This window comes from Pleurodeles waltl, chromosome 9 (assembly GCF_031143425.1).
Source record: "Pleurodeles waltl isolate 20211129_DDA chromosome 9, aPleWal1.hap1.20221129, whole genome shotgun sequence".
Lineage (NCBI taxonomy): Eukaryota > Metazoa > Chordata > Amphibia > Caudata > Salamandridae > Pleurodeles > Pleurodeles waltl.
This window is the reverse complement of record NC_090448.1, coordinates 459,531,009-459,541,996: the sequence shown is the minus strand read 5'-3', so window position 1 is coordinate 459,541,996 and position 10,988 is coordinate 459,531,009. Positions and strand designations below refer to the sequence as shown.

Sequence of the window (10,988 nt, the reverse complement as noted above, 5' to 3'; positions counted from 1 at the left end):
GAGGTGTGGGAGCCCAATGTCTTGACTATTTGCAGAGTTTATGTGGTTCATAATTGTTTTCTTGTGTCTCTGTGTGTACTGGAGAATTTAAGAGGTTGTTGGGTGAATGTGTAAACTGGACATGTTATAACTGATTTGGAATGATTGTTCTTGAATGGTTGTTTGTAAGAAAGGGAGGTGTATGGTATTCCCTGTGTCTCCATTCCCCGTGTCTGAGCTGATGTTTTGAATGCTGGGAGCAAATTACGTAATAGAATGTTGATGTATGGTGTGGAGTGTAAGCTAGGAGATAGAGACAGTTGGATGTAGGAAGGGCAGGACCTACTTATTGGCTGTTGCTGTAACCTCAGAGCCTAACATTAAATAAAGAACTTACCTCCTGCCTGGGTGCCTCCAGATTCCTGTACGAAAACCCTAATGTCCAACTAGAACATCTAACCTTATAATTTACAAATTGGTATGTCACAATTGTGTCTCCTCCAACTGCTTTTGTCACCAATAGATACCACTAACAGGCATCCAAAAGAGCACATTAGATATCACCACCACTAAGAACACTTCATATTGCTACAGCCCGCACAAAAAACCCATAGAATAGATACAAGATACTTTATTCTAACAATCTAAATTATATATTTATTATTGTCTGGACTGCATTGTAGTATTTCGTTTTCTTCCACAGTTGCTTAATGTTAAAAAAAAGATGCAAGACAGACTGTCTTGTGTGCAGCAAGCATATATGACTTACAGCGGACTACCACAATGCCTACCAACAAGAAATACCACAAAGGCGTCCAACAGTACACACTAGACGAGGTGTCTCCAACCAGTCAATTGTGAGCTACCAGTAGCTCCCAGACACCCAGAGTAGCTTGTGGCCCTGAGTTTGTTTTTAAGTAAGCACAGGGTCACATTTCCTTTTACAGTTAAGGGAAGGCTGTGTTTACTTGCCATTCTTATCATTACGTTGCATGTAGCAGGGCCTGATTATAAGCAGTACTCAGACAGATTTACAACCCAGGCTACAGCTTGGGCACAGAGGTGAACAACTGAAGCACTGAGGTAACTCTTTTAAAAATCGTCCTTGTCAGCTCAGTATTAGAGGGTGAGAACAAAATTATGTTTCCTGAATGCTGTTTAGTGAGAGACAATTAAAATGAAATGTTCCCTTAAGGATTATGTTAACTCTTCATTTTAACTTTCTGCCATTTGAAAGTGTCAGATTTGCAAACAGCAGGCCTCTGCTCCCAGTGTCGATTAGACACTTTGCTATGTGTATAACTGAAAAAATACAGTATATTTTTTTAATTGGAGAAACTTAAAGTGCAGAAAAATATTCCATATTTTTTTAAAAAATTCAGAAAACGGTTGTATGTTTGTGTTATACATGTAACAGTGCTACACATGGTGAAAGGTATGTCCTGCGCCACAAGTACATACAATACATGCTCTCAGTCACTCATACACATATATCCCATCCATACGCACATGTGTTTATACATCCCTAAAAGACCACCCTCTCTGTGAGACTAATCAAAGTATTTTGGTCAAACCATATGTCTATGGACATTAGGCTTAAAGTCCATGAAGCTGGCTGTGAGGGTGTCTGGTTACAGTGCGCGAGTTGTTTAGCCTTCAGTAGCTCACTATGATTTTCATTTACCAGAAGTAGCGCTCATTACAGAAAAGGTTTGCTACTCCTGCACCAGACAGACCTTACCATAAACCCAAAACTTCAGGCGTGCCATATAGTTGGCTATCATTAAGCTCCCAATAGAACTTACCTTCCAACAATGCATATTATTGAGTCATATCAATATATATTTCATCTCATCTAACTCAAGCAGTACACATTCTATACACTTCCTGACGCCTGCTTTTATTCAAATGAGCCTAAAGCCACGTAGCAGGCACAAAATTGCCAACTCAAGAGTGTATCCCACTCCAGGCACAAACACACTTGCTAGGAGTATTAATCCTTTATTAGTTTAAGCATACCACACCAGTGTGCCTAACATTTCAAAATACTGTTACATAATGTAGATTTTCCTAGTAATTCATGAAGGAAAGTCTTAATTTTATTAAAGACATTGAGGCGAGTATTATGCTTAAGTTTTCTTGCTTTAATTTAACAGCAGCAGTCAACAATAAAACTACAAATCCCATATGGCTAAAGAAAATAAGCCAATGGGAAGAGAAACGTAGTCCATCAGATACAACCAGTCAGCAATGAATGCACCATATTATGACCTCACTTGACTGCGAACAGCCTTCTTTTATTGCTTGAGAAGTTAATAAGAACGAAATAAAGGTAAAATAGATAACATAATCAAAAGAGCCATAATAAGGGAAAGCAGTTCATGACAAAAGTTAATCAATCCTGGAAATGGAAAGATGGGATGACGGACGGAACCAACAGGATTCCCAATGTTGCTTGAAGCGGAAGGAGCTCCATAAGAAGAACCAATCAGAGAGCCATCTGTGTTATGAGGTCAGTTGCTAGTGAGTCGGAGTGCTGTGAGGGTGGGAAAGAACAAAAATTAGAACATTGTAGCGGGATAATATTTGCCGCTGTGTCTTCAATAAAATTAAGACTTTCCTTCATAAATTACTAGGACAATCTACATTTTATGTCAAGACCGGAGGCTCCTATTATGCTTTTTTAAAGTGCATTAATAATAGTTATTATAGTAATAATCAAAAATATCTTGCGGAAAGTCATTAGCAAATCCGGTAGAAATCGGGATAGAAAGTTACCATGGGTATTATATGCCATAAGAACACACGCAGTCTTCCACGGGGCATAGTCCCTTTGAACTCCTATTTTGAAGACAACCACGGACCATGTTAGAAATGTTGGCTGAACAATGGGAGGAAACCGAGGAAGAAACAAAAGACGTACTCACATATACTGATGAGCTAAAAGACAGCTTACATACCCTATGGAAGGATGTCCATAAACAGCTACAAGAGGCCCAGATGAAACAAAAAGCTCATATAGATATGAATAGTAAAGTCTGTGAGTTAACTATAGGACACAAAGGGGGTTATTACAACTTTGGAGGAGGTGTTAATCCGTCCCAAAAGTGACGGTAAAGTGACGGATATACCACCAGCCGTATTACGAGTTCCATAGGATATAATGGACTTGTAATACGGCTGGTGGTATATCCGTCACTTTACCGTCACTTTTGGGACGGATTAACACCTCCTCCAAAGTTGTAATAACCCCCAAAGTGTTAATCCTTCCACCAACTACAGAGAATAAATTACTGGCCCGTTGGCAGGGACCATATACGGTACTTGAACAAATAACCCCAGTAACCTACAGAATAGAAATACCTGAGGGATCGGGCAAAAGCCAGTTATATCACATCAATCTCCTAAAGGTGTGGCGTGGAAAAGATGATCAGATTAGAAACCTATATATTACTACCTGTTCTGAGCAAGATATACCTATGTTTCCTACACCTTCTGACCCTGAACAAGAAATTATGCCCCGTTTTGGTACTAATCTTACTCCCTTTCAATGTTCTCCATTAAAAGATATAGTCAGACAGCATCAGACGGTATTCTCAAAAACACCTGGCAGGACCCATATCATAAAACATCACATATGTACTACCGCATACCCGAAGCCAGGAAGCAGATGATAGAAAAGGAAGTTGCGGAGATGTTCAAAGCAGGGATCATTGAACCATTATCTAGTCCCTGGTGTTCCCCTATAGTCCTAATCCCCAAACCAGATGGCTCTATACGGTTCTGTATAGACTTCCGACAAGTGAATTCCCTTTCCCACTTCGATACCTATCCCATGCCTCGGATAGATGACCTCCTGGAACGATTAGGACGGGCAAAATATCTAACTACTCTAGATCTAACAAAAAGCTACTGGCAGATTCCCCTAGAAACAAATGATAAGGAAAAAACAGCCTTTGCGACTCCCTCCGGGTTATATCAGTACACTGTACTCCCCTTTGGACTTCATGGAGCTCCCGCCACTTTCCAGAGGTTGATTGATGGTGTATGGCTACCCTTTAAGGCCTACACAGCAGCCTACTTAGATGATATTGTCATATACAGTGATATGTTGGAAGATCATATTACACTCTTGTCGCACATACTAGAAGCCCTTCGTCTGGCAGGTTTGACAGCCAACCCGGAGAAGTGTAACTTAGCACAGAATACAATTAATTATTTAGGGTATGTGATAGAACAGGGAACCCTTAGACCGCAAATAGAGAAGGTAGAAGCTATCACTCAAATTCCTGTCCCAAAGACAAAAATATATGTTACAGCCTTCCTGGGGATGGTAGGTTACTACAGGCAGTTTATTCCCCATTTTTCCGATCTTGCTGCCCCTCTTACTGCCCTACTGGAAAAGAAACGGCCCAATCACATATCCCAGTTAACCGACTTAGAGAGACAGCGTTTCCATCACTTAAAATCTTTATTGACTACTGAACCCATTTTGCATTGCCCAGACTTTCACAAACCTCAGATCAGGGAATAGGAGTGGTATTGTCCCAAGAAGGGGATGACGGACACTGTCATCCCATTGTCTATGTTAGTAGAAAACTCTTACTCCGAGAACAACATTATGCAGCTGTCGAGAAGGAATGCCTTGTGATTAAATGGACCGTGGAATTCCGTCGTTATTATCTCCTGGAAAGAACCGTCATCCTCCTTACGGACCATGCCCCTTTGACTTGGCTTTCTAAGCACAAAGAAACGAACTCTTGCATCCTTCGATGGTTCTTATCACGCCAATCTTTTTCGTTTCAGATACAATACTCCCCTGGTTCCCTTCTGACCAATACATATTTCTTTTCTTGCTATCCATTCAATAGGTGGCTTACACAGCCACTCTCTAGGGGGAGTGAACGTGGTAGGACTCTGTGTGCTGGGCTGAGAGGGAAGTACACCGGGGGCACTTCACGGCTTGCGGAGTCCGTGCAGGAAAGGGCGGGGCAATTTCAAAATGCCCAATGCCGGGAAGACGCGGATGGCATCAGTGAAAAGAAGGAATACCATAACTGGGTGCGGGCGGGGATAAGCAAAGGAGAGACGAAACCACCAGGAGACAGAGAAACGCAGAAACAAGAAGAAGTGCGGCCAGGAGACGGTGAGCCGCTGGCTCAAGAGGGAGAGTTGCAACCCGGAGACAGTGAGACGCGGCAACCCAGAAGGCAATCACAGCCAGGATACAGAGTTACAGTGGACTCGGGAGATGGAGGAGGGAGAGGACGCGCTGGAGCCAGCCACGTTCTAGGAAGAACGTGGCCATATCAGGTAAGATGTGTACTGGGGATGGGGAGGCAGTGTGAAGATAACCGCTTACCAAGCATGAAAGCACTTGATGAATAATTCGGGGAATAAGGGGGGAGTGGAAGAAAACAATAAAAGGCACACTGTCATTAAGAATAAAAGCCAAGGAAAGCACGTGGTGAGAAGGGATGGTACTTTACTAACCAAAGAAAAGGGACAAAACAGTTATAAAACAAAAAAACAGTATTGAGGCATCAGATGAAGAAAGAGAGAAGGCTAATATGAGAAGAAAAGTAAATATGTACTAACTACACTGGCCAGGGAAACAGGGAAAATAAAAAGATAGAAGAGGAAAATAAAGAAGACAGGGGAACAGGGGTGTCAGTTATCAAACAACGTACCTTCTAAAAAAACTGCTTCTTCTTTCTTCCTCTTCCGGTATCATTTGCGGAATCCCGAGATGACTACCTGAATGGATAAGAAGACCCAGTTAGGAAACTCCTGAAGAAACAAAAACGAAGACCATATAACAACAAGACAAGACCTGAGAAAGAGAAAACAAAAACCAACACAATAAAGACAAAGAAAAAATGTGAAAGAAACAAAAATAAAAGACCACATACAAAATTCTATTACGCCTTCTGGTATCCATTATTACTTACCTGTCACAGAATGATTCGAAGAAATTGCTGACCTGTAAAGATTTGTAGTACAAAAAGATTTTCCTTTGCTAGCTTCCAATGGCAGAAAATTGATAACAAAGATTACATCCGCTGAAATGGGATTGATATATTTTCCCAAACACCAGCGTGCCATAAAGACCAAGCTAACTTATAGGCCTTTGTAGTTCCTGGAGCCCAGGACTGAGTGATATATTTAGAAGCTTCTGACAAAATGCGAGGGGGAGATTGGAAATTCCACGCTGAAAGGGTGAGAAGATTGTCTAGAACCAGGTTGTGAGGATGATTCAGGGGGTCCAAAAGCAGATTGGGGGAAACAAGGAAGAAGAAAGGGGAAATCTATAGATAACTCTAGGAGGGTTGGGAACCATACCTGGGACTGCCAAAAGGGAGCTATGAGCACCAGAGTTGCCTTTTGATGCCTGACCTGCGCAAGTAACCTGCTGATCATGAGAAAGGGGGGAAAGCCGTAATTTAGGGAGATAGACCAATCCTGTGAGAAAGCATCTGAGGCTAGCGCTAATGGGTACGGGTGCCAACTGTAAAATTGAGGAAGTTGGGAGTTGAGACAGGAGGTGAAAAGATCTATTGACAGCGGACCCCATTTGTTCTGATTGTAATGAAAGATCGGGAGATGGAGTTTCCAGTCAATTGAATCCCGGAAGTGTTGTGAGTGCCAATCTGCTCCAGAATTGAGCTCGCCCGGGAGGTACTCTGCATGAACTGAAACTTGGTTTGAAAGGCAATATTCCCAGAAGGCTTTGGATAGTTCCGCTAGAGTTTTGGATTTCGTACCCCCTAAGTGGTTTATATATCTTACTGCTGAAATATTGTCCATCCTGAGAAGGATAGCGCAGCAAACTCTGTTCTTTGCAAGACTTCTGATTGCAAAGGAGCCTGCAAGCATCTCTAAACAATTTATATGCAATCTCGACTCCTCTAGAGACCATGTACCTCCAGTTGATATTGGACCACTGCGGGCCCCCCATCCCGAGAGGCTTGCATCTGATAATAACACAAGATCTAGGGCTGATGCAAATATTGTTCTGCCATTCCAGGCATCTAAATGGAGGATCTACCACTGAAGTTCCACACGAGAATCCTGATCTAACAAGATGGAGTCTGACTATGCGAGGCCTTTTCTTAAATGCCGGATTTTTAACCTCTGGAGAGCCTGATAATGCAGAGGACCTGGGAACATGGCTTGGATAGAAAAAGAGAGAAGACCTAATATTCGAGTGAGGGATCTGAGAGAAAGGAAAGAATTGCGCAGAACCTGAAGGATTTCTGATTTGATATATTTTACCTTTGCTGAAGGGAGATGTAGAATGGCAGAAACCAAATTTATTACGAAACCCAGGAATTCTATGTGTTGGGTTGGAGAAAGGAAAGATTTTTCTTTGTTGAGAACAAATCCTAGATACTCTAAAAGGGAGCAGGTAAGGGAGATGTGGGATTGAAGAGATAGAATACTCTGGTTCATCAAGAGTATATCGTCCAGATAAATAATGATTCTGATGCCCTGAGCTCTCAGTAGAGCTACCACTGGCTTCATGAACTTGGTAAAACACTAAGGAGCTGAAGAAAGACCAAATGGAATGGATATGAAATGGAAAAATGTATCTAACCACTGAAACTGAAGACATTTTCTGTAATTTGGATGAATAGGGACGGTGAGATAAGCATCTTGCAAATCCAAACAAACCATCCAGTCGCTTTGAAGAAGGGTGTCCCTGAGGTGAAGGATTGTTTCCATTTTGAAATGGCGGTAAACTACAAATTGGTTGAATAACCTGAGATTGATTACTGGTCACATCTTTTTGTTTTTCTTTTGAACTAAAAAGATGGAGCTGGTAAAACCTGACGAGTTGGGATGACAACGGGCGATAGCTTGTTTTTGGAGAAGGGACTGTACTTCTAAAGAAATGAGATCGAACATTTCTGTTGAGAACTTTGGTGAAAGAGGAGGGGAGGACTGAAAAAGTCCTGAGTAGTTTCATAGCATAAGCTTGAACTGTGTTTAAAACCCAAGGGTCTTCTGTGATTGACAACCATTTTGGAAGAAGAAACTGAAGACGACCCCCTATAGGAAGAAGAAGGCCAGAATGAGCGCTCACCTGATTGGTTAGAGTACCTGGAACCTCTGGAGCCTCTGCCATGGATACCCCTGCCTCTTTGCGAGTTGAACTGAGGCTTATATTCCTGGTAGGAGCTATCGTAAGAACCTCTAGAACGTTGGTTGTTGTAACCACGGCTGGCAAAGCAGTTCCTTCCTCTGCCAGCCCTGGCAAAAACCCATTGGGAAAACATTTTCTTCAGGGATTGCTGTGCTTTGTCTAGTGATGCAAAATTAGAGACATATTTACTCAGTTCTTCAACAAAAGAATTGCCAAAAAAGCAAACCTTCCACCTTGATACCGGGATCCACAGTAGCAAGGTTAACCAATTTGGGATCTAGTTTGAGGAGTAGTCCCTTCCTGCGTTCATGCGTGAGGGCAGAATTAGCATTGCCCAGAAGACAGAAAGCACGTTGGACCCAAAGTGAAAGTTCTTCAGGGTCTATAGCAAAATTATCCAACCTAGCAGATTCTGCCAGGTCAAAAATACGAGTCAGTGGTCCAACCACATCCAAAGGTTTGTCCTGACAGGAGGACCAAGCTTTGTCTACACCCCTGCGAGGGTCTGTGACATATTTAGTAAAAAATGTAACAGGTGCTGGGTCGATGGAAGGAGTGACCGCAATTTTTTGAGGGAGAGAAGGACGGGGGCATTCGGATCTTAATTTTGATCTGGATTGTTTGTCCAAGGGAAAACGTAATCTGGAGGATACATATTCTCCAACATGATCCACAGGGACCCACTCTGTAGAATTAGGATGATGAATATGAGTGGGATCGAACATAGGGACCCCATCCGAGTCCATTACCACATTAGGTTTGGGAGCATCCTGAAGCGCAATTTTTTATTTCTTTGCTGGAGGAGGCGATAGCACTCCTCCACTATCATTATCAGTTAAATCGTCATCTGAGTCCACATTAGCCAAATCATCATCTGTATCTGGGATGAAGGAGACCAAAATGGGGGAAGAAATATGTTTGGATTTTGTTGTGCGTTTGGCTGAAATCTACTGTTTTTCATGAGTATTACCTTCCTTAGAAGGAGACCTGTGAAGAGCCACGTCCTTTGCCTTCCGTGAGGAAACCTCACCAACCAATAGGGCCAAGTTATGTTTTTTAGGTTGTAAATTAACTGAAGGGCACTTTCTGCCTTCTCCTACAGAATGGGCCAAAATTGTTTTAGACATGATGTTAACAACAGAAGTTTGTAAATGTTTTGTAATTTTATTAATTGAGGCAGACACTGCCTGTGGTATAGAGGCTTGAATAAAACTATTCAATTCCTCCTTAATGTTAGTTTCCTCCTCCGGAGCCTCCTGAATTAAAGGAGAGCTATGAATTCACATTTCCAAACAAACGTGGTTAAAATAACCAACAATTCAGTCAATAAAGTGTTAAAACCCAAGGGAGTGCACCTGACAGAAAAAGCCCTGCCTATGGGCATGTATAAAAGTTGAAAGGGGAGGTGGAGAGGGCGTGACAAGTGAGCTCTTACTGCCTATAGGAAAGCAGGAGACTCATCAAGGAAAATGAAGAAAACCTGGCATAAATGGCATTCGATGGAGCGCAGTAAGTAGATAATTGTTCCTAAGAAGCGGCATAAAATGGCGGCCGCTATCTGGGGAACGAACTCCAACTGACAAACGGCAGGAAGCACGAGGGAAAACACGCTCGGGCAGTGCGGCAGCGTGCTGTCTGGACAAAATCCTAAAGTGAATGGAAAAGCAGCGTGAAGCCTGCAAACGAAAGAAATGTTTAATAGTGACCATACAACTGAGAAAAATACCAATAAATATAAATAAATGTGAGGAGAGGTACTTAACTTGACTGTGAGCAGCAAGAAAAGAGGGCTGTTCGCGGTCAAGTGAGGGCATAATATGGTGCATTCATTGCTGATTGGTTGCATCTGATGGACTACGTTTCTCTTCCCATTGGCTTATTTTCTTTTGCCATATGGGATTTGTAGTTTTATCGTTCACTGCTGCTGTTAAATTAAAGCATGAAAAGTTAAGCATAATAGGAGCCTCGGTCTTGACATACAACTAACTAAAAATACCAGCCTTGAGAACAGTTTGATCAGGCCGTACAATAGGCAACCATTCACCCCAGTGAAACGAAATAAACTGCAAAGACACAGGTACCAATACATGCAGCTTACTAGAACCGACTGTGGAGTCGGGCACATTTTGTCACATTATCAAACAGAAGCCGTTATTACGTGGGACTTTGGGCAAGCCATTATCAATTAAACAAACACAACAACTAATGAAATTGCAGACCCATGAGGAAAAGGCGCCCAGATTCCAGGCGCCATACAGAAGGAACCAGTGCGCTTTATGTGTACGCTGGCGACATTAAAAAGACACGAATCTCGAGCTTATTTTTTAACATGACCTCGACATGACTGAAAAAGGAGAGGCGGGGTAACAGGGTAAGGATCAACAGGTGAGTTAACTGAAGTAAAGAAGAAGGAAGAAACAACTCCGTGCTTAATTTGTGCTTGTTGTTTCCAGTGCTGAGCACCGGCACTTATTGTTGAGGACCGGGGCTTATTCTTCTTCCCAAGCATTTGCTGCGTGCAAAAGACACATATGGGAAAGACGGAGGAAGGGAAAAACGAAAAAGCGTCACAATAGGAGAGAGCAGAAGGCTGCAAAAGTGAGCTGAAGTGGCAGGGGGGTGGGGGGGCTTTAAATTGAATGAAGTGGCCCGAGATGGCTTCAGGATTACGATGCCTCAGTATTCCGTGTTCCCACATTTAATTGCAGCAGCCGCATGTTTAAAAGGAGAGTTTTGAGCACCAGCACCTTGTTATTTACAAATTAAACACTGAAGCAACTGAATTAAAAAAATGTTTAATAACGAGCAGATAGAAGGAGCATGTATGGGGTGTGTCAACAAGGAAATTGTATGATTACGGCAA

The 10,988-nt window shown here is 42.3% G+C and overlaps 1 long non-coding RNA gene across 1 annotated transcript; it reads right to left on the bottom strand.

Annotated features, from left to right (window-relative positions):
- Window positions 1–2,102: 2,102 nt before the first annotated feature.
- On the bottom strand, window positions 2,103–6,182 carry LOC138259496 (uncharacterized). Its single transcript, XR_011198746.1, has 2 exons — window positions 5,670–6,182; window positions 2,103–2,515 (listed from the first exon to the last, which is right to left on the bottom strand). It is a non-coding gene; the product is annotated as an uncharacterized lncRNA (long non-coding RNA).
- Window positions 6,183–10,988: the final 4,806 nt, after the last annotated feature.